Source organism: Mastomys coucha, unplaced genomic scaffold (genome assembly GCF_008632895.1).
Source record: "Mastomys coucha isolate ucsf_1 unplaced genomic scaffold, UCSF_Mcou_1 pScaffold14, whole genome shotgun sequence".
NCBI classification, from domain to species: Eukaryota; Metazoa; Chordata; class Mammalia; order Rodentia; family Muridae; genus Mastomys; species Mastomys coucha.
In genome coordinates this window covers 51,798,811-51,823,097 of record NW_022196896.1, presented here as the reverse complement: position 1 = coordinate 51,823,097, position 24,287 = coordinate 51,798,811, and positions in this window count along the sequence as shown.

The window sequence follows — 24,287 nt, the reverse complement described above, 5'->3', positions numbered from 1 at the left end:
GGTTGGTGGTTCAGTCTCTGAGAGTGCCCATGGGTCTTCCTGTGGGGGTCCCATTCCCTTTGGAGCCACAATCTTTCCCCCACATAGTCCATAAAAGTCCCCACTCTATTCAATGTTTGGCTTTCTGTCTCTGTATCTGTTTCAGTCAGCTGCTGAGCTTCTGCAGAACAGTTGAAGGAAGTTGAAGTCTCCATCAGTGGTGTGTTAAATAAATGGTTATTAATGTTGAATTCTTACACAGGTAGAACTTCCGGTCTTCTGATTGCATAAACACTAACTGAACTGGTTCACTTATTTAATCTGTCACTTCTGACTTCACCTGATATCCAATGTTACCCAACAGAAAGGAAACTAGAGTAATAATATGGATTCCTGATTGTGGGCTACTGAGATGCCTAACTATGTAGATGTAAGCAAAACTTAGCAAAGAAATAAATGGTTAAAATTCTGTCTGTCTCTGTACGCATATTTCCCCCAATCCCATATTTGACTTTCCAGGATAAATAACATGATCACGATTTTATAGCAAGAAGGAGCCCACATGAAATTATGCTGTTCTATTTTCTACCTTTGGCCAGCTGACGGGCTACCTATATTTGTCTAGTGAGAGCTCAGCAAAGTTCAGTGTTTACCACATTTCCCTAAAGAGAGGACCATGTCTAGAGGGAACTTGAGTCATGTTCTGGTATATTGGTTCCTAGTAAGATGTCGATCACCGAAAGCACCCCCCCCCCCCCCCCCCCCCGCTCACCTGGGTAGCTGTTCTAATCTCCAGAACCTGTGGACACACTATGTTTATGACAAAAGAGGCTAAAATGGGGACCTTGAAAGTGTAACTCTTCTGGGCAAGCCAGGTAGGAGAAATCTATTCAGCAGAATCCATTCCAACTGTCGTAATGTTTGTCTGACTCATCAGAAGGAAGCACGCAGAACGCCGAAAGAAATGTCTGGCTTTGAAGATGGAGGGAAGGTCTCCCTTCAGTCACAACTACAGGCAGCTTCTGGATGCTAGAGAAAGCAAAGAAATGATTGTTTCCTAATCCCCGTAATTTATCAGTAAGGCCTCCTGATAACTTGATTTTTTTTTTTGCTGAGAATTCAGGCAGGCATCCAACTTATATTAAATCGATGTTTGTTCTAGACCAAACTTAAAATGAACATTTTAGTCTTTTATTTAAATTTTACACAGAGAGCCTCAAAATTGAGCGTGTTTTAGGGACTGCTTGAAAGGTCTGGATGTTGATGATCTAAAATCTGTTGGGAGTTACCTTTGAATTGTTTTTAACTTGTTGGCTAGCTTTATATACTCTAACCCCTCTTACACACACATACACACACACACACACACACACACACACACACACACACACACACACACACTGTTGTTTCTCCTTCATCAGATGATAGGTAAAATTCCATGAGAGAAACAAGCAAGGGCCCAGAGAGTTTAGATTATTTGTTTTGTCCTTGATATTATTAGCTAATATAATATCCTTATGAGTTTGGAGTACTCAATGAAATGTTAGAGTCTTTTATCAATAAAGGGTGAAACAAAGTTTCCAATGTGATGGGGGTTTCTAAGGGCCTACCTGCCTCTGCCAGTTTCTGGGTGGTTTTAAGACTGTGTAGGAGCTATTGTTGCTCTGTCTTGTTCATTATAGAAAGCATAATCTTCTGGCTTATGATTCATCTTCCTCCCCTCTCTTAGAAGAAAATAGAAAGCAGCTACACTGGGAATTAGAACTGTTATCAGGCTCAAAACACTTAATTAAACAATTCATTTGATTACCTCTAATCATGTTGAATTAATCTTCTTAGTTCTGCCCTTATATTAGTCAGGAAAGGCTGGGCTAGGATGTAGCAATACATTCTCAGATTAGCCAAGTCTCAGTGGCTATGTCAGCCCAAGTTATTTCTCACTTAGAGTCTGTAACTTTCCAAAATCATGCAGTGAGAAATCTGCATTTCTTACAAAGTGTACTTTGACCTCTCACCTTGAGGCCTCTGTGTATTCCAATGTAACAGAAGAGGAGACTGGGCTTTCCTGGCAGAGAGCCATTTATGTACTTTGGGTTAAACACGACCTTGCCTTGTCTGCCTTAGAAAATCATCTTATGGGTTCTCTAGATTCATGGTGACTGGAAATTCATGAGGATGCTAGAAATTCAGTAAGGAACCTTCCTGTGAGTCTTAATATTCAGTTTCACCAGCAAGTTCCCTTGACATGCAAAAGGTTCCCAAGTAAGTTAAGGAGAGAAAAATCTTTAGGCAGTACTTTCCCATAAGATGCCAACTTGGCTAGCTAAACCTTAAAATTCAAATGCAAAAAAAGGAGCATTAGCAGTTGCTGCTGAGAAACTTAGAGAAGAGTTCTCATTAGTAGACAACATAGTATGGCTAGTTGTAAAAAGAGCACTGTGTGAGAAAATGGTCGCTAACCAAGCTCTACATATTTTTGATTAGCTCATTTTAAATAGCTCATTTTAAATTTATCAATAACAAATGAGTGAATGGTCAAAGTAACATATGTATGTCTTTAAAAATATATTTTAATTGAAATAGAACTATATCACATTTCTTCCTCCCTTTTCTCCTTCCAGTTCTTTCCAGCTACCTTCTCTTGAACCTTCTCATGTCCTCCTACTCTTAAATTAATAACCTCTATTTCTTTTATTATTATTGTTATACATATATATGTATGCAAAATAATACATGCATATTTCTATATGTATATTTGTATGTATGAATATGTACAGATAGATAAATACAACTTATGAAGTCCGTTTTTGTTGTTTTGTTTGTATGTATATGGTGTCAGGGCAAACTTCTCTGGGAGATTCATCTCTGGGAGAAGCTAGTTCACCTTTTTCCGACAGTTGTTAGTTGCCAGTATTTTTTTGTCTAAGGTGGAGACCCCTAATTTTCTCCCTTTTATGTTAAAATGTCCATTGATATAGCCGTTGTTCTGGTCTTGTTTACACAGTCATTTCTAAGACAGATGGATTCACAGCTGACTTCCTCCCCCTCACATCTAAGTATAAGGCCTTTCTATGTCTGTTTTCTATAGAACACAGCTGATTGTATGACTTGACCATTTTCCCATCAAAACTTTTATGGATTACAGAACTACAGTCATACAAACTTCCGTGTGACAATCCTACTGATTTAGTCAATGCAAATATTCTCCGTGAGTAGTACAAAGACCCTTTGGGGTCTCTGAAGCCTTTCAGGGCTTCAGGAGACATTCTATGAGGCCAAAACCACAATGAGACAAAGAAATACATTCAGAGATAGACTGATTGTGTTTACTATTCTATAACATAAACAGTGATAATTCAAGTTTGGGAGTCTGCAATGCAGGTAGACTTTAGAAAATTGTATATTAAGCTTGAATGTATTATCGATGAAAAACATCAGGATAATTGGAAAGGACTCTTGTGACTGTACCAGTGGAAACCTGATTCTATTCATATACTTTACTGAAAGCAATGAATTGCAATGGGCTGAATGATGTAACAATTTGCCAAATTCAGCTGTGGTCTATTAATCCAGTCATGAACAAGATTAGCAAAAATATAGAATGATGCTCTTCTCACTACAATGTTTTATTCTATACTTATTTTTTTCAGAAAAGAAACTAGCTACATCAGAATGGTTTGTTATTTTTAAATGATATGTGAAATCACTCAGTTTTTTACTTCTACTATAATATAATTAGTGTTTAATTTAATTAAGTATTTTCTAATATTGTACATATAGCAGTAGATACAATTCACATAAAAGCTCCTTGGGTTTTTCAGTAATGTTTAATACTGTAAATATATTCTGTGACTTAAAAATGATGACTAATTTAGAGAGTAAATATAACATTTGACTTGGATATGATCTGCCCTTCAGTGTAAATACTTTTAAACATACAATTAGAGGTGCATATTTTTCAAGACACATATTAAAGAGAACAACAGTACTTCTGTATTCAAATTGTGGAATATATAGTTATCTGCAGGTTGCCTTTTCATAATGTGGTGAATATTGTTAGCTGACAATTATACGCACTTTTTTTTTTTTTTTTTTTTACTAAGAATAACAGCTTTGGTTGGTGTCTTAGGGCTTTACTGCTGTGAACAGACAGCATGATCAAGGCAAATCTTTAAAGGACAACATGTAATTGTAGCTGGCTTACAGACTCAGAGGTTCAGTCCATTATCAGGGCAGGAACATGGCAGCATCCAGGTAGGCATGGCACAGGAGGGGCTGAGAGTTCTACATCTTCATCTGAAGGGTGCTAGCAGAATACTGACTTCCAGGCAGCTAGGATGAGGGTCTTAAATCCCATACCTGAAGTGACACAACTACTCTAACAAGGCCACACCTTCTAATAGTGCCACTCTCTGGACCAAGCATATACAAACCATAACAGTTGGGGTTCCTGCTAAAAAGTAAATGTTAAGAATTGAGGCCCCTTTGACCATCAGTCAGATCTGGATGATAAAACAGATGTAACTGGAAGCTACTCCACATCTATTCCTTGAGAAGGGTTCTGCGAATGATCAGAATTTCAATGATTTCCCTCTTTTCTCTGGTTCATCTTTGGCTTTTCACTTCCTGTCCTTTCCATTCCATGCAGATTGTTGATATATAATCCAAAAACCCTGTATTCCCAACACAGGAACAAGTGTCATTGTAAGTTTGGGAGGGGGTACCTAGATACTATTACATCAGAAGACTAATTTGGGCTGGCATGACCAATGTGTTTTTGTTGTCAGTGTCTGAGTGTGTGTGTGTGTGTGTGTGTGTGTGTGTGTGTGTGTGTGTGCAATGCACATGCATGTGGAGATGTAAATTTGAGATCTAATGTTATCCTCCATAATTATCCACTTTATTCATTGAAACAGGCATTCTCATTAATCCTGGAGCTCATCAATTCTGGCTAGTCTATCTAGCCAGCTTGCCTGAAGGGTCTGTCTCTGCCTCCTGAGAGCTGGGATTAATGGTGAATGCCATGGTATCCATAGGTTTTCCAAGGGTTTTAGAGATATGAACTTTGGTCTTCATGTGTGCACTGTCATAAGTCACTCCTTGTGTTGTTTCCCCAACTCATTGATCACCTTTATTTACAAAAAGAGTTTTAATTATGTTGGATCAAGCCCAGCTCAGTGATCTCATTTTGGCTTGGTAAACTCTGTGAAGATTAAGTTTCTAAATAAGGCTACATTTTGCTCAGGGGAGTTAAGAAATTTATACATATTTCTGGGAGTGTCACTTTTCCTATCATGACGGCACCCAAAGCCACACAGATGTTAATTGGCAGCATTTGATACTCAGATCTTTTAATTTTTACTGCAATTCATTTTCTTCTCCAACAGTGGTTTTTATTTTAAGTAGTATAATTTAATTGTGGAAAATAATAATGGATGTCATCATGAAATTTCTCATGTGACTCATTACAATTGATTTTTGCATATGTTGATCCTTCCTTGTATTTCTGGGGCAAAGTCTACCTGACCAAGGCAAATGATTATTTTTTATTTTTTATTAGTTCTTTGAGGACTTCACACAGTGTGTTTTGTTCATATTCTCTCCCTCTTCTAACTCCTCTAACCTATGCCCTAGTTTCCTTATTTATCCAAGTTTCTGTCATATTCTTTCTTAACACTTCAAGTTCAATTAGTATTCCCTGTGTATTTCTCATGTGTGGCTTTCCAATAGAGCATTGGCTTACCAGGGACAACACTGTATTTGGTTTATTTATTTATTTTTAGATTATAATACAATTACATCATTTTTGGCTTCCCTATTCTATTTCAAATCCTTTCATATATTCCTCCTTGCTTGATTTCAAATCCTTGTCCTCTTTTTTTATTGACCATTGTTACATGCATATATGTTCATGTATATACATATATGTGCACATATACACATACATAGACATATATTCCTAAATATATCCTGCTCAGTATGTATACTTGTATATACGTTTGCAGGGCTCAGTATTTGGTATTGGAAAGCCAGTGTGTGTGCTCTGTCCTGGAGGAGACCATTTCTTCTGCTCTCAGAGTTGCTTAGTTACCTTCCTATGGTATTTCTTTATGCCAAGCCTCCCGCTCTTTACCATACCTACTTTGGCATGTCTGTGGTTCTTGTTCAGCTTATGTTTAGGCAGCCATGTCGGTGAGACTTTATGGGTATAGCTTCTGAAATTCCTAGGAGACAGAATCTCACAGCAAACTCCCTGATCCTCTGGTTCTTATAACATTTCCACTCCTTTTCCCACAATATTCCCTGAGCCTGAGGGACAGGAGGATTTTGAGTATGTATCCATTAGACTAGGATCCACACTTCTATATTTTGGTTGGTTGTAGCTTTCTGTAATGGTCTCCATCTGTAGCAAAGGTAAGTCACTTTGATGAGAGGAGAAGGCTTCACTTACCTGTTGGGTATAAGGAGAAATATTTAGAATGTAGAATACCATGAAAGCTAGTCTTCGGGGAAGAGGCATTGGGGTTGGTTCCTGCTCAGGTGCTCTCAGCTCTGTGTCTGAGGTACACTGTATCTTCAGTGATAGGGTCTTATCTTCCACCTCAAGCAGCTATCCATTGCCAATACCTTCTTAGTTAGAGGTGAGATTTCCTGCCCACCTCCCTTCTAAATGCTGGAATTTCATCTGGCTTGAGACTGCATAGGTTCTGTGTTCTGTCAAAACCACTGTGAACTCATATGTGCAACCTCCCTGTGATATAAAAATATTGTGATATAAAGAGAAATAATGGGGCAGGAACTTAAACTTGGATAGAAGATAGGAGAACAAGGTATGGGGGAAATGAAAGGAATGAATGTATTTATATATACATATATACATTCAAGCATATTCAATGAGGTGATCAAATGGAGTTTTCACCCTAAGATGAGGTAACAATGCCCCTACTAGATACCACAGGCTAACTAGAGACTAATGCCAGGAATAGGTTGTCTTTTTGGAGTTGGTTGTCAATAAGGTTTCATAGACTTCCAAATATTTCCTACTATTTCAAGTGTTCTTGGATACCCATCAGAATGGGATGGTAAGATGCTATTGCTAATGACACTATATACTTTAGTTCAACATGGACATGTCAAGCTAGCATTAACCTAAAAGCCTCATTCCTATTGGCTAGTAATGGGAGGTGCTATGTACCCTACTAGAGGTAAATGATCTGTTTGATGTGTGCTTGCATTCATTTTGCAAGGTTTTTGTTGATAATTGTTGCATCCGTGTTTTAGTTGATATTTACTTTGTGTACCAGTATATGCTCTATTTTAGAGAAACTTCCAGGGAACAGCTCATCTCTGAGGTCACTGAACTTCAGTGTTCCCATGTTTAATGTTTTTGTTTGTAGGAGTAGCCCTTTGGTGTAACTGGGATGCTGCAATGACTTGCTAATACTGGGTCAGCATAATCTGTGGGTTAATACTTAATGGTGTTTGTTGTATGAACTTTGGTGCCCTGAGCTTGGTACATATGTGTTTAGAATTATAATACCATCTTTGTTGATGGTTCTCTTGATCAGTTTGAAGTGACTTTCTTCAGATTTTATGGTTAGTTTTAGCTGGGGGTCTCTTGTCAGATAGTAGAATAGCAATGACTATTCGTTTTCTGGTCCAATTTGCCTAAGATACTTCCCTTTATCCTTTTCACTCCAAGACACTGTCGATCCTTAGACACAAGATGTTTTTCTTGTACATCACATTTTTTAATCCAGTATGTTACATTGTGCCTTTTAATTATAAAATTAAGTCTATTAACATTCAGAGACATTACTGAAATGTGTGTGCGTCTGTTAATTGATGCCATTTTATGTATTTTTCTGCTTTTGTTTTTATTCTTATTTTGTATACCTGTTTTTCTGATTTCATTTACCCTAGTTACCCCACCCCCCATCCTCCATTCTCTTCCGTCTGTTTAATAATTCTCTTTGATTCAAATTAATGCAAACACAATTCTCTATAGGGCTGGTGTGGTAGTTATGAATTTATTTGACCTATTTTTTAAGTCACAATGCGTTTTTCTTTCTCCTTCAATTATGATAGTTCATTTTACAGAGTAAAGCAGTCTGGGCTTCCATTTGTATTTTTTTTTTTTTTTTAAGAATTTGAATATTGAGCCGGACAGTGGTGGCGCACACCTTTATTCCCAGGACTTGGGAGGCAGAGGCAGGCGGATATCTGAGTTTGAGGCCAGCCTGGTTTACGGAGTGCGTTCCAGGACAGCCAGGGCTACACAGAAAAACCTTGTCTCAAAAAAAAACAAAAAACAAAACAAAACAAAAAAAGAATTTGAATATTGTTGCTCCAAGTTCCTTTCTGTTCAGAAACCTGCTGTTATTCTGATGGGGCCTCCTTTCTTTGCAACTTGTCCAGTCTCTCTTGAAGCTTTCAGTAACCTTTCTTTGTGCTGTGTATTAGTGTTTTAACGACACGTTACAGAGAAGATTTCTTCTCTGGTCCCGTCTATTTGGTGTTCTGCCTCTTATACCTAAATAGGCATCTCTTTCTCTTGAGTAGAAATTTCTCTTCTATGATTTTATTAATGATGTTCTATGCCTTTGGTCTGGAAATCTTTTCCTTCTTCCATGATCATAATTTGTAGATTGGATGCTTTCTTCTTGTTTAATAATTCCTGAATATTTAAATCATAAGGTATTTTTGAATTTCATCATTTTATTTTATTGAATGATCCAACCCCTCTACTTTGTCTTAAGTCCTGCTATTCTGTCTTCTCTGAGATCTATGAGGTTTTCCACTGAGTTTTTTATTAGAGTTACTGATGTTTTTTTAAATTTCCAGCAGCATTTCAGTTTGACTTTTCTTTAATGTTTTTACTTCTTTATTGAAATCAGGTTTTATATTCCACACTGTCTTCATCAATTCATCAGCAATTTGTCTGTGTTTTCTTGGACTTCAGTCAATTTATTCCTGTCCTTTTAAAGTTTCTTCAGGTTTTTGTTTGTGTAATATTCAAATTCCCTGAGCTCTTTGAGCATGTTTGTAATGGTGCTTTTGAATTCTTTGTCTTGAGTTCCTTCTAAGTCATTTTCATTGGGGACTATTACTATGGGAATAGTTGGGGAGTTATTTTTTTAGAATTTTTAGACTGTTTGGGCTTTTGCAATGGGACTCAAGCGAAGCACTCAAGCATCTGGAGTTAGGTTGATAAAAGTTGTGTTTTTTCATTGATTACATTTTATTTATTTTATTTTGTGTGTAGGGAAGTATTTGTTTATGTTTATGTGTAGGTGTTTTTCTGCAAAGGGGCAAGTGTATAGGTCAGAGGAAAACTATATCGAGTATGTTTCTCTCCTTTCATCATTGTGCAAATTGAACTCAGTTCATTAGGCTTGTTGAAAGAAGTTTTACTCATTGAGTTAGCTTGCTAGTCTTTTATATGAGTTTTTAGCCTCCTGGGTATAAGATGGTGTGGTAACCTTGGTAGTTAGCTGGAGTCCCAAGAGGACAGAATTGAAAGGAGCATATCTGTTTCCAGGGATAGGTAGACTGCAAGAGAGAGACCCAATGCAAGGCAGAGGACTGGGCAGCCTGAGCAGAGCTCAGAGGGGAGGAGATACAGGACTGGGGGAAGTGGGGGTGAGGACTGAAGTGGAGGAAGCTGGTTTCTTATTGTGTGCCCATGCAAAAGGGGGTGGGGGGACCATATGGGCTTGACACTTGGACCAAGATTCGTGGGTCAGAGGAGGCAGAGCTAAATTTTATTACTTATTTTTAAGATGTTTTAATTTTTATTTTATGTATGTATGTGTTTGTCAGCATGTTTTTCTTGTATACTACTTGTATGCCTGACGCCTACAGAAGCCAGATCTGGGTGTCAGATCCCTTGGAATTGGAGTTAAAGATGGTTGTAAGCTACTGTGTAGGTGATAAGAACTGAATCAGGTCCTCTGTGGGAGGTACAAGTTCTCTTAACAGCTGAGACATCCTTCTATGCTAGCTCCTGAATTTAATTCTTTAAATAATCATCCTAGATGATTTTTAGAATAAGATATTTTAAAACTACTATATAATTAGTCCATAGTTCATCCAAGGAAAAAATATTTAATAATAAACTACATGAAGACATAGGGCCTGTATTTTCTAAGAGAACTTTCTATAACATATAAATTATAATCAATGTCTAGAATTCTATTATTTGTGATCTCTACTTTTGACCATGCTGTTTTCAAAGCTAAGCATACAAATATTGACAGACAATGTGTCTTCATATCTAATAATAACTTCTGCTTTATGAACACGATGCTTCTTAGAGCAGTTTTAAATTGTACCACCACAAATATACACAGAGTGGGGATTATGTATAAATAGTTGTGCTGAATAATTGATCTAGATTTTTCTCCACAAGAATGCATTATTTATAATAACTGTCACAGGTAGGTTTTTTTCATTTGGGGATTTCCTTACACAAACAGTATACAAGCTGACTTGAGATCTTCAATGGTGCTAATGTAAAATAACACTAATTCTTGGTCTTCAACACTTCTTAAAGCTGAGATTTATGTCCTTATTCTATGAGATGTTGCGTGTATGAAAGCAATAGAATTAAAGTTGTAGCACACATCTCCAACTCTATACATGCTATTAGACTTGACATCAATAAGTGCACATAAGAAGGCAATTGGCTTAGCTAAAATCATTGGGAGAAAATAACCAAAAGCTCTGTATCCAACTTTGAGAGAATATTGATTTCCACCTGTATTATTGGAGTCAATTTGGTACTGTACCTAGTCTACAGAATAATTTGTGGGCATGGAGTTGGTTCAGTGTTTTATAGTCAATAGGAGAATTGATAAATGATTCCTACAGAAATGCATTCCATAGTATACCACATAGAAAACTCTAACAGAGACTCTTGCTCAACAGGATGTGTATTTTTAGGTATTATCATTCCTGTATTAGTTAAGTTTCCCTCATCCATGTTTCTCATCCCTAAATTTAAGCCTCCAAAGTTATTGAAAATTCCCCAAATCTTACTTGTTCTTTTTTAGAGGAATAATTAATGAAGGCAGAGTCCTCTGAAAATTTAATCTGCTATGTAATTACTAAAACCAGCTTTTTTTCTATTTGATAAAATGTTCATGTTCTATTTATTGCAATAAATTAATTTTTTAAAAAAATCTTGTTACTTAAAAAAAAACCCTGTAACATTAAATGTTAATAGGGCCTTTCTTCACAAACATTTAAATTCTACGTACTTTGATCATCAATGTTGGAAGAGCAGCCAAGCCTTTATAGTCTCTTCTAGACTCTATCCCATGGCTCTAAACATGTTTGATAACTAACATTAATACCATGGGGAAGTACACATTGTCTTTGCCATTTTAAAAGCATAAATCATAAGATATAATTTTACACCAACTTATTTTAATATCATTGGTGAATAAATGGAATATGACCTAAGATGATTAGTACATCATACTACACAATTATTACTGGCTGGCCACTAAATCGGATTTACTTTTCTGTGTAATCACCCATGTAGTGTGTGCATATAGTAGCCATCAAATATCTTTCTCTGTTGTTAATCAGCCTTATCTACTTGGAAACTGGGTTTCTCGCCAAATCTGGAAGTCACTGCAACTAGACTGGCTGGCTAATGATTCTCTAGGACTCTTTCAGTCTCCATGTTTCCAGTGTCTATTTACTACTGTACCCAGGTTTATGTAGGTGTTAGGAAACCTGAGCTCAGATCCTCATGTCTATATAGAATTATTTCTTCTACCTCCATTGCTACCAAATTCTATTTCATCTCTCTAAGCCTCCATTCTCCAGGTGGATTTTGATTTTTTTATTTTATAGAAATATAGAAAAGATTCATTTGTACTGAACATTTTAGTCTTGTCGGTGTCTCCATTATTTTTTATTGTCAACTTGACACAACCTAGAGGTATCTGAGAATAGGAAATCTTAACTGAAGAATGGTCTCTATTAGATTAGCCTGTAGGCATGACTGTAGGATGCCATTTTGGTTTGACTGGTGATTTATGAGGAAGGGTACAGATTACTGTGGCTGTCACAACCTTTAGGCAGGTGAGCCAAAGATGACTAAGAAAGCTAGCTGAGCATGACTCCCTAAATTTTCCACTGTAGTTTTCACTTCTAGTTCCCACTCAAACACTTGCCAATACTTAGCTCCATGATGGAAATGTAAGCTGAAATAAAACTTTTCCTCTTCGAAGTTGTTTTTGGCTGGAGATTTTTTTTTATCATCATAAAATCAAGGTAATACAGTTGGTATTGCAAAATTTTCTTCTACAAAGCTCCTGCAGAGAGATGAATATTGACTATTAAAATTTTTGCTTGTGCTGGGTATGGTGGCTCTTGCCTGAAACCGAAGCATTTGCAAGGCTCAGGCCAAAGAATCATAGAGTATGAGAGGCTAGCCTGGGGTATGAAGCAAGATCCTGACCCCAAGATTTTTTTCACTTATCATTTTAAAAACAATTCTTCCTCATGTGATAGTTTTGACAACAACAAAATATTTTGTTTTAAAGTATAATTAAATATATGTGCTTTAGAGATTTTCTAAGTACTACTAAATATTATGTTAGCTGTTAAAGCAATAACTGTCAGAAACATTTTAGGTTCACAAGAGAACACATAAATGACACTAAATAAATATATTTATTAATAAGAAGAGACTTAAATAACTGTATTCTTCTTAAAAGCCAGATACAACTCCACATTTGCATGTTTATAAGTTTTATAAAGTAAAATTCTAAGTACATTGAGATCTTCCTAAACAAAGTGAAATTATTGCTGCTAAAAAAGACAATAGGATAACTTTTAAGGTAGTGTTTATGGCTACTTAAATCATACATGGATTTGTCTCTCAAAGGATGGCCTTATAATTGATATTTGGGAACTAAGAAATCTATAGTACAGAACCAGCCAAAAATAATAAGAAAAATGATTGTAGCTGATAATTTTGTATTTTAACATAAAGCAGCATTTTAACATAACAGTACCTATGTACCCAAATGTCCATTAAGAGTCCTAGAACAAACAAAAAATATCAAAATGATGGCAACTTCTGAAGAATATGATGCCAGGAAATTCCAACAATAAGCTCAACTGAAAAGGGGGGAGCTAAAAGCTAAAAGCATTGCTCAGGAACACTCATTCACATGGCCTGGTAATTTCTGACTTTTATTGAATCTGGGAGGCTGGTAATTGGAAGGCACACTATTATTTTGTACAGGACTAAATAAGAAATAATAATACCAATTATTAATTATGGCAACTTCAGAAATAAAAAGGGATGTGGACTATGGAAAGACAAAAATACAGTAAGCAAGGCAATCATTTTTGTATGCTAAATATTGCTCAGAGAAAAAGGATCAACAACAAGAAGCACAATTATTAATGTATGTGTCTATGTGCACACTTGTATTTGAGCATATGTGTGTATCTATAGCATGTATATGTGTGTGCTTGTGTGTCTCTATATGTTCACAGATATGTCTGAGTGTACACACACGTGTTTGTGTATCCAGTTGAAATTCTTCCAAATGATCCAAACCCTTTGAGCAACAATATAATACAACATTAAAATATAGCCCAAAAATGAACACTTATGAATTTATATAAGTATAAAATACTGGACAAATAAATGGAGGAAAATAAAACAAACAAAAACCAAACAACAAAAACAAAATACAGGTCTACAAGAAAGCCCAAAATAATGTATATAAAAACCCTGTCTCAAGGAAGACTTCAACTTCTTAATGTGAGCTGTGGCTGTGTATAGTGACTTTCAAAAAAAATGCTACATGAAGGGTGAAAATAAGAGAATTTGTAGTGGAAAAACCTAACATCACTTACCCAGGTGATTGGGCTCAGCATCATCAAAGTTGTCATGTTGATATTCAGCAACTTAACTTTATTGAAGGATAATGAGGGACCTATGTTCTGCCTAGTTTTTTAATGCCAACTTGACACCTGGAAACATCATCTGGGAAGAAGGAATCTCAATAATGCCTCCTCCATAGGACTGGCCTGTAGGCAAGTCTGTATATTTTCTAGATGAATGGAGGAGGGCCCCACCCATTGTGGGCGGCACCACTACTTAGCTGTGATCCTGAAAACTAAAAGGAAGCAGGCCTAGGGAGGGATCAGGACCAAGCCAGTAAGCAGCACCCATCCATGGTCTCTACTTCATTTCCTTCCGGCCTGCGCCTCCATGGTACTGCCCTGCAGGAGTTCCTGCCTGTACTTCGTCTCTTAACAATGCACTTACACGTTACAAGGAAAAATAACCTCTTTCCTTCCCATGTTATTTTTGATCATGGGGTTTCATCCTATAATAACTCTAAACCAACGCACAGGCGTGACCCTGTTTCAACCTTATTAAAGAATCTATCTCAAAACACGTTCATATTCTGAAGCAGTGAGGGTCAGAACATTACCATAGGAGGAGTGTGAGTTCAGCACATAGCAATGTTTACTTTCTGCTCTGCAGATTCCCCCAGTGATAGAGGTATAATTTTAGTGAAGATCTTTATTACTCGAAGTCCATACTTCTTCTATGGTCATTAGCTGTGGATGGTTTATATCTCCTATAATGGTTTAATCTAAAATAAACTCTAGCCAAGATAAACCCCACGAATTCTATGCTTTCTCCACAAAGCTTGGAATGCCAGTACAACCGTGGGGAAAAACATTCTAATCCCAGTGAAGGAGCATTTTGTAGTATACCCGAGAAGAACTCCTTAAAACTCTCAACACTATTTTTAAAAAGTTAAAGGCTGAGAAAATCACAGGTGATGAATGTAAGGAGGTATATGACAGCTGAATGTAATGTGGCATTCTCAAGGGGACACTGGAGAAGATAAATCACATTGGGTTAAAAAATATGCAGAAACATAAATGCAGAGTGGGGGCTAGCTAAGATTGAATCATAATAATTGATTTTTAACAAATATACAAATATGCCATGCCAGTAGAGGATATTAATAACAGGCAAATTGCTATGTCATAATACTATATTTTATCTGCACTTATTCTGGAGAACTAAACTTATTGTAAAAACTTTTAAATATGTTTTAAATATGCACTGAAGAATAAACAAAATATAAAGCACCAACTGTGAGTAAGAATTCTAGCTTCCCAATCTCAATCAGAGAAAACCCTGCAACTATAACATTGACTTCTGTATTTGCATCTAACAGACCCTTAATGAATTTGTCAAGGATAATTAATGAACATGCTATTTCATGCTGTGAACTTAAATAAAAGAGATAGTTCTTACATTCCTTGTTACTGCTTCGTTTTCCAAAGTGTCATTCTAGTCATTTAATTACTTAATGATCACATCAAGCCCATGAGAACTAAGCTTTTTTTTTTTTTTTAATGAAAAATAAGGTAAAACAGGGCAGGTGCACAGACCAGACATTCCTAACACTCAGGAGATAAAAGCAACAGGATCAGCAAAGAAAATCCATGATCTAAAACAATTGCTCCTAATAGTCAGCTGGGGCTGCCATAACGTACCTCAGACTGGATAACTTAAACAGCAAAAATTATTTTCTGATAGTTCCAGAGGCTGAGATCTGAGATCCAGATGTTGACAGCATTTATTTCTTTGATGACTTCTCTCTGGGTTGTATTTAGTTCCCATAATTTCTTTAGAGTATGAGGACGTTACTTACATTACATCAGAGAGCACAGGCGTGACCCCATTTCAACCTTATTAAAGAATCTATCTCAAAACACGTTCATATTCTGAAGCAGTGAGGGTCAGAACATTACCATAAGGAGGAGTGTGAGTTCAGCACATAGCAATGTTTACTTTCTGCTCTGCAGATTCCCCCAGTGATAGAGGTATAATTTTAGTGACGATCTTTATTACTCGAAGTCCATATTTACTTCTTCTATGATCATCATGGTCATTAGCTGTGGATGGTTTATATCTCCTATAATAGTTTAGTCATAGAAGAAGTTTGAGTGTCTAATAATTGTTTTGTTTTACATAATAATCTGTAGAAAACATTTAGTTTTAAAATCTGGTGGCACAGTGATCTAGCAGATTATGATCAGATAGACTTAGATTTACACAGTTTTCTGTTATTATAGAAACAGTTATGCCTCTGTCCCCAGATTTGGGAATGCATTAAATGAGATAATACAGAAAGACACAAATCCTGAACTAAAATACCATGAGCAATGCCTTATTCAGAGAGAATAATATCAAATGGCTCTGGTCTGAAATTAAATACAAATAAATACAGGAAGTATATGGGGAAGTGTTGTTTTGTTTGTTTGGGATTTTTTGTTTTTCAAGACAGGGTTTCTCTGTATAGCCCTGGCTGTCCTGGAACTCACTCTGTAGACCAGGCTAGCCTTGAACTCAGAAATCTGCCTGCCTCTGCCTCCCAAGTGCTGGGATTAAAGGCATCAGCCACCAGTGCCAGGCTATGGAAGTGTTCTTTAAAAATGTGGAATTAGCCAGCGTGATGAGTGATGACACACAACTTTAATTCCAGCACTTGAGAGGCAGAGGCAGGCAGATCTCTGATTTTTTTAATTAGATTTTTTTAATTAGGTATTTTCTTTATTTACATGTCATATGATATCTCCTTTCCTGGTTTTCCCTCTGATAAAAAGAAAAATAAAAGGAAGAAAAAAGTAAGAAAAAAAACCCTGTTCCCTCCCCCTTCCCCTGCTTACCACCCCACCCTATCTCACTTCCAGGCCCTGGCATTCCCCTACACTGGGGCATAGAACCTTCACAAGACCAAGGGCCTCTCCTCCCATTGATGACGGACTTGGTCATCCTCTGCTACATATGCAGCTGGAGCCATTAGTCCCACCATGTGTACTCTTTGGTTGGTGGTTTCATCCCTGGGAGCTCTGAGGGTACTAGTTAGTTCATATTGTTGTTCATCCTAAGGGGCTGCAAACCCTTCAGCTCCTTGGGTACTTTCTCTATCTCCTTCACTGGGGACCCTGTGCTCAGTCCAATGGATGGCTGTAAGCCTCTACTTCTGTATTAGTCAGGCACTGGAAGAGTCTCATAGGAGACAGCTATATCAGGCTCCTGTCAGCCAGCACTGGCTGGCATCCACAATAGTGTCTGGATTTAATGACTGAATATGGGAAGGATTCCCAGGTTGAGCAGTCTCTGGATTGTCCTTCCTTCATTCTCTGCTCCATAGTTTCTCTCTGCAACTCCTTCCATGGGTATTTTGTTCCCCCTTTTAACAAGGAACAACATATCCATACTTTGGTTTTCCTTTTTCTTGAGTTTCTTGTGGTTTGTGGATTGTACTTTGTGTATTTTGATCTTCTGGACTAATATCCATTTATCAGAGAATGCATACCATGTGTGTTCTTTTGTGATTGGGTTACCTCACTTAGGATGATATTCTCCAGATCCATACATTTGCCTAAGACTTTCATAAATTCATTGTTTTTAGTAGCTGAGTAGTACTCCATTGTGTAGATGTACCACATTTTCTGTATCCATTCCTCTGTTGAGGGACATCTGGGTTGTTTCCAGCTTTGGGCTATTATAAATAAGGCTACTATGAGCATAATGGAGCATGTATCCTTATTACATGTTGGGGCATCTTCTGGGTATATGCCCAGGAGTGGTATAGCTGGGTCCTTTGGTAGTACTATGTCTAATTGGTTTCCAGAGGAACCACCAAACTGATTTCCAGAGTGGTTGTACCAGCTTGCAATCCCACCAACAATGAAGGAGTGTTCCTCTTTCTCCACAACCTCTCCCTCATCTGCTGTCACCTGAGTTTTTTATCCTCACACCTTCTGACTGGTGTGAAGTGGAATCTCAGGGTTGTTTTGATTTGCATTTCTCTGATGACTAAGGATGTTGAACATTTCTTTAGGTGCCTCTCAGTTATTCAGTATTCATCAGTTGAGAATTCTTTGTTTAGCTCTGTACCCCATTTTTAATAGGGTTATTTGCTTTTCTGGAGTCTAACTTCTTGAGTTCTTTGTATATATTGGATATTAGCCCTCTATCAGATATAGGATTGGTAAAGGTCTTTTCCCAATTTGTTGGTTGCCGTTTTGTCCTATTGACAGTGTCCTTTGCCTTACAGAAGCTTTGTAATTTTATGAGGTCCCATTTGTCAATTCTTGATCTTAGACCATAAGCTATTGGTGTTCTCTTCAGGAAAAATTCCCCTGTGCTCATATGCTCAAGGCTCTTCCCCACTTTCTTTTCTATTAGTTTCAGTGTTCTGTATTACAAGAACTTCAAGTCTCTGAAGAAGGAAATCGAAGACGATCTCAGAAGATGGAAAGATCTCCCATGCTCATGGATTGGTAGGATTAATATAGTAAAAATGACCATCTTCCCGAAATCAATCTACAGATTGAATGCAATCCCTATCAAAATTTCAACTCAATTCTTCACAGACATAGAAAGAGCAATTTGCAAATTCATTTGGAATAGCAAAAAACCTAGGATAACAAAAACTATTCTCAACAATAAAAGAACCTCTGGTGCAATCACCATCCCAGACCTTAAGCTGTACTACAGAGCAATAGTGATAAAATCTGCATGGTATTGGTACAGTGACAGGCAGGTAGAGATCAATGGAATAAAATTGAAGACCCAGAAATGAACCCACACAGCTATGGTCACTTGATCTTTGACAAAGGAGCTAAAACCATCCAGTGGAAAAAAGACAGCATTTTCAACAAATGGTGCTGGTTCAACTGGAGGTCAGCATGTAGAATAATGCAAATTGATCCATTCCTATCTCCTTGAACAAAGCCCAAGTCCAAGTGTATCAAGGACCTCCAAATAAAGCCAGATCTCTGATTTTGAAGCAAGCCTGGTGTACAGACTTGAGTTCCATGACAGCTTGAACTAAGCAGAGAAACATGTCTCCAAACCCAACCAAACCAAGCCAAACCAAGCAAAAGAATGTGGAAGTAAAAGATATATGATTGCCTACTGGAGTTTAGCTTTAAAGTAGTCATATAACAGATAAAACCAACAATTCCACTTGTAGCATCAGGGGTTGATGTGATCCAAGCAGAGCTATTAATAGAGATAAAGAAAGGATACATCACTGTGAAGTAGTCCCATGGGATTAGACAACCCATGGGAGCTAAGGAGATGAAGTCACAGAGTTCAACAAAAGTAGGACCTATCTGGGCACTTACAGGAAAAAGGATTTAGCTCAGTACATTGTTTAAATCTTAACCTCCCAATGCCAAGCTCCCAGTTGTGGGATTAATACCTTAGTCTGAATCTTGAGCCAAATAACAGTCATACATTCCAATGTGGTTTTGTGCCTAAAGAACCCATTCAACTGATGGTAGTATGGTGCACATGTGCCTGTGAGATTATATTGTGTGGTGTGTCAGCCATAACTTGTATTTCTAAAACGTAATTAATCAAGCTGAACAGTGGATCTGTGATCTATATGCTTGAAAATTCAACTTCTCCTTCTGAAAGTCTATAAGACCGACCTTACACTTTAAATTTAGTCTATGAACTTTAAGATTTGCAGTTGTCCACAAATAAAAATACAGAATGGCCAGATATGGAGTGGGTTTATGCCAGGAACAAATTGGGATGCACTATAAGTAAAGAGTTAAGACCCTCCAATAAGATACTTATGGAGTAAGCAAAGGGCCCCCTTTCTTACCTGCAAGCCTGGCTGGTCATACTAGTCTAAACTCTGGGGTTTCTTTCTGCTCTCTGAGATGAACTTGGGAGTGCATATTAACTTGAGAGTCCCAGTCTCCCACCCAACTACATAACCTCTATTAGCACAAGGGGAGAGGCACAGAAGGACAGTCATTGTGAATGGATTGGCTCAATCCATTCTTTTGGCTCAATCCACTGTCTTTTCTTTTGACTGATGACATTTAGCAACAATGAGCGGCAGTGAAGGGTAGAAAGTTGTCATTCTCTTGTCCATCCTAGGAAACAGGCTGAAGTTATCAGAAGAGAAATGAACAAAAGGGAGGGGATAGGTTTCTAAATGCAATTTTATTTACATATTCATGCATTCTTTTGTTTTGTTTTGTTTGTTTTAAACAGTTCTCAAGCCCCAGCTAACCTTGACTTGGCTTCTATCAGGACTCTCCCTATCTATCCCCCAACTCATGGGCCCATCCCACAAGATGCCTAACCTTCCCAGCCAGATCTAACCCCACCTTGGTCCAGGCTGGGACCAGGAAGCACGTTCTGTACAATAGCTCAGTCCCTTTGTAATTTCTTTCCATCCAAGATATTTCCAGCCTCTAGATGGAATCTGCCAGAACAGGTGTTTCTTCCTCTTCCCTAACCTGCTCTGATCATATCAGACTTAGAACTAACAAAGCAAGTCCACCCACACTGATCTCATTGCACAAATGTGAGCATTATGAAAGATCAAGCCATTATTTTTTCTCCAAAAGCCACCAGTCCTGTACAAATGTTTGCCAATGAGTTTTACCAATATGAATGCCAGGATATAGAATTTAGAAAAGCAATCATAAACTCAATCAAAGAATTAAAAGAGCTTAAAGAAGACACAAAGAAACACCTCAGTGAAATTAAGGAAGGGAACTTAAGGAGAATAAATGCCTGAGTGACGGCCCGGAGAACACAGACATGTGGCCAATAAGATGACAAGGACAATCCAGGACTTGAGATGGAATTCAGTTAGGAGACAGAAACATTGTAAAGGACTTAGGTTGAAATAAAGATGAAATTGAAAAACTCAGTAACTCAGTTAGGAAATTCGAAGAAAATCATCAACGTAGAGAATGCAGACCAAATAAGCTTGGAATATAAAAAGTTAAACACACACTCAGACACACACACACACACTAAGAGAGAGAGAGAGAGAGAGAGAGAGAGAGAGAGAGTTTGGGAGAGCACACAGAATATGTGATACTGTTAAAAATAAATCCTGCAAACCCAAACAAACTTTCAAATTATAATCATAAATGAAGAAGAATCTGAAGACAATGACATAGACCAGATCTTTAAGAACATAGAAAACAGCAGGGTGGTGGTGGCACAAGCCTTTAATCCCAGCACTTGGGAGGCAGATGCAGGTGCATTTCTGAGTTTGAAGCCAGCGTGGTCTACAGAGTGAGTTCCAGGACAGCCAGGGCTATACAGAGAAACCCTGTCTCAAAAAACAAAACAAAACAAACAAAAACACCAAAAAAAAGCATAGAAAATAACTTTCCTAAAATATCAATGGCCTCAATTCTCCAACCATAAGACTCAGACTAACTGAATGGATCAAGAAGCAAAATCCATCTATTTGTTTTCTATAAGAAATGCATCTCAATTTTAAAGTTAGGTTCCATCTTAAAGTAAAAGGTTGGACCAAAGTACTCCAATCAAATGAGACCAGGAATCAAGCAGGTGCCACTATTCTAATATCTGACAAAGTAGACTCTAAACCAAAACTAATCAGAGGAGAGGGACACTCCCTTTGAATCAAGTAAACAGTTAACAAAGAAGACATTATTACCCTAAATATATGTCCACCGAATTCTGGGGAAACCAATTTAATTTTTTAAAAAATACACAACTGAATTAAAGACACGGCATAACACCATCCATCAATAGAAGGTGGCTTCCATAACTCACTTTCCAATAGACAGGTCATTTGGAGAAAAAAAATGTAGAGAAACATTAGCATTACTTAGCATCATGCATCAAATGGACATAACAGGTATCACCAGAATATTCTACCCCCAAACCAAAACTTACACATTCTACTTAGCAGCAAGGGAAGCTTCCCTAAAGTGGACCACACCTCAGCACACAAAACAATTTTTACAAATTTAAGATTATTTAAGCCAATTAAGCCGAATTAAAAATTTGTCTGGAAGATTGTAAGAGCCAGAGGATTGGGGAATTTGCTGTGAGACTGTGTTTTCTAATAAAGTCAGAAGCTACCTAAGCACAGTCTCACCAACATGACTGCCTAAGCATGAGCTGAACAAGGATGAGAACGACAGATGCCCCAAAGTGACAGAGGAAAGGCAGTGAGGCCTTCATCCTACACAAAGAACTACAGACAAATATGAAATGCTGGTAGAGGTAGAAGTACTCTTCCCCAGGAAAGGGTACTCCAACTGGTTATCCAATATCAAATGGACAGCCCTGAAAACATACAGGTAACATTATACAGAATGAGCTGGTTACATTTAGGAGAAGAACTGAAGCATCCACACTTTGGTTTTCCTTCTTCTTGAGCTTCATATGGTCTCTGAATTATATCTTGGGTATTTCAAGCTTTTGGGCTAATATCCACTCGCCAGTGAGCGCATACTTTGTTGTGGAAGGCCCTAGTGCTGTTGTATTTTTTTTATATTAATTCCACTTTCCCAGGAAGGGTTGTCTGGAACTAGGAATGAGTCACATACTAAGGTGACTCCTTGTGAATGATCCCCTAATGAATAAAGGAATCAATCACTGGGTGAGTAGGCAGGACTTCCGGGTTGGACTGGAGTGGGGTGCGGGGGGATGGTGGGAAAGGAAGCAGGAGAGACTTAGGGCCTTTTTGGGTGGGGATAGCAAGAAGGTAAAATGTAACTACTAGTGTTTCCTGGCTTAAATGGTGAATCTGCCAGGATTTGCACTGAAGGATTTAGAATTAATATGGCTTACAAGATTAGGATTCTAGTTGTTTTGCCCAGCCATTGAGTTGCCATTGTTTCTGAACTAAGTTTGTGTGGTGTTTCCCTTCATGAGGCAGATCACCTGAGTTCAAGAGAGAAAGGTACAGCACAAAGCATGTGCTTGCCAGATGTGCACCACGGAGGCCATAGGGTTTTTGAAGCATGGGGCTGGCATGGTAGCAACTCACCAGTGAGAACTTAGCAAGCTGGGTGGAGAGATTTTGGAGCTCTGAGTCAGAGAGTCTCCATGAGATAAGAACTGGCTGGAGAGAACACCAAGGCTGAGAGTAGCAGAGTGTAGCACAGGAACTTGTGTTCTTTTTAAATATTTTTTGCAACATTCCACATGTGTTCTTTTGTGACTGGGTTACCTCACTCAGGATGATAGTTTCTATTTCTAGCCATTTGCCTAAGAATTTCATGTAGTCATCATTTTTAACAATTGAGTGAGCACTCTCACAGAAGCAGTTGGAAGGGGAATGGGATAGGAAGGTTCTGGAGGGGAAACCGGGAAAGGGGATAACACTGAAATGTAAATAAATAAAATATCCAATAAAAAAGATAAGCATTGCCCCCTCTTGATTTCAGCAGATAAGATCAAATGGCTATTTAAATTTTGTGTTCATGGAATGATTTGGTTGGTAAAGGCAGAGTCTGTGCTTTCTTTAGGAAATAATTACCCTCCCAAGAAGCATTTGGTCTTCTTTACACAGTCTTGGAGGCTGCTTTACAATTAAAACACCACAGTAAGCTGACCTACTTTCTTGGGGCGTTTAGGAATAGGAATGAGCCGGTGGGATGTTGTTAGTTTTCAGTGTCCAGACAGAAGGGCACTATTAATAGAATGTGGAAAAATTCCTGGGGCTCAGGGATCCTGGAACTCCAGAGTGAGATAAAGCTAATAACTTGTTTGACTCCGACCTTAGTACTGAAGCAGAGTCATACATACCTCACAAAGGGCCCAACAGATTTCCTGGACCTCCATCATTATCCAAGTCACTAGTCGGTGATACACTACTTACGCCAGTACTGGAGTTTTTAACCAGTATTCAGTTCTAGAATATATAAGAGAAGGACTGAGCTCAGAAACCAACCACATGTAAGGTTATCTCATAGTGTGATATTTCATCTTTGATGATGGAGTCCAAGCCTGTTGTCTGTGTGGGTGAGTTTGTCACCAGAGTGAAGCAGACAGCTGCAGAGGCTGAGATCAGAGGACTGGCAGAGCAGAATCTGGGGCCAGCTGTGGCAACACCCTGAAGAAGCTTCTGTCAACAACTACTCCTTAAAAAAAATTATTTATGCTTAGTGTGTGTGTGTGTGTGTGTGTGTGTGTGTGTGTGTATCTCTACAACCCTTACAGTCACAGTCACCTGAAAAGGTATGTGGGCAACCAGTTTGCACTATTTTAATGTGGAAACATACTCGATTCAAAAAAACTGTCACAGATAAATTCATCTTTAAATCACTGATATTAACAAATATTTCATTATCAAGGTAGATCAGTGCTGTGTTAACCTCCAGGAGACATTTGGAAATTCTGGAAGTTGTTTTGTTGTTGTTGTTTGTTATGTTGTTTGTTTTGCCACATCTGAGAGTGCTATTGGAATCTAGACAGGAGACATCAA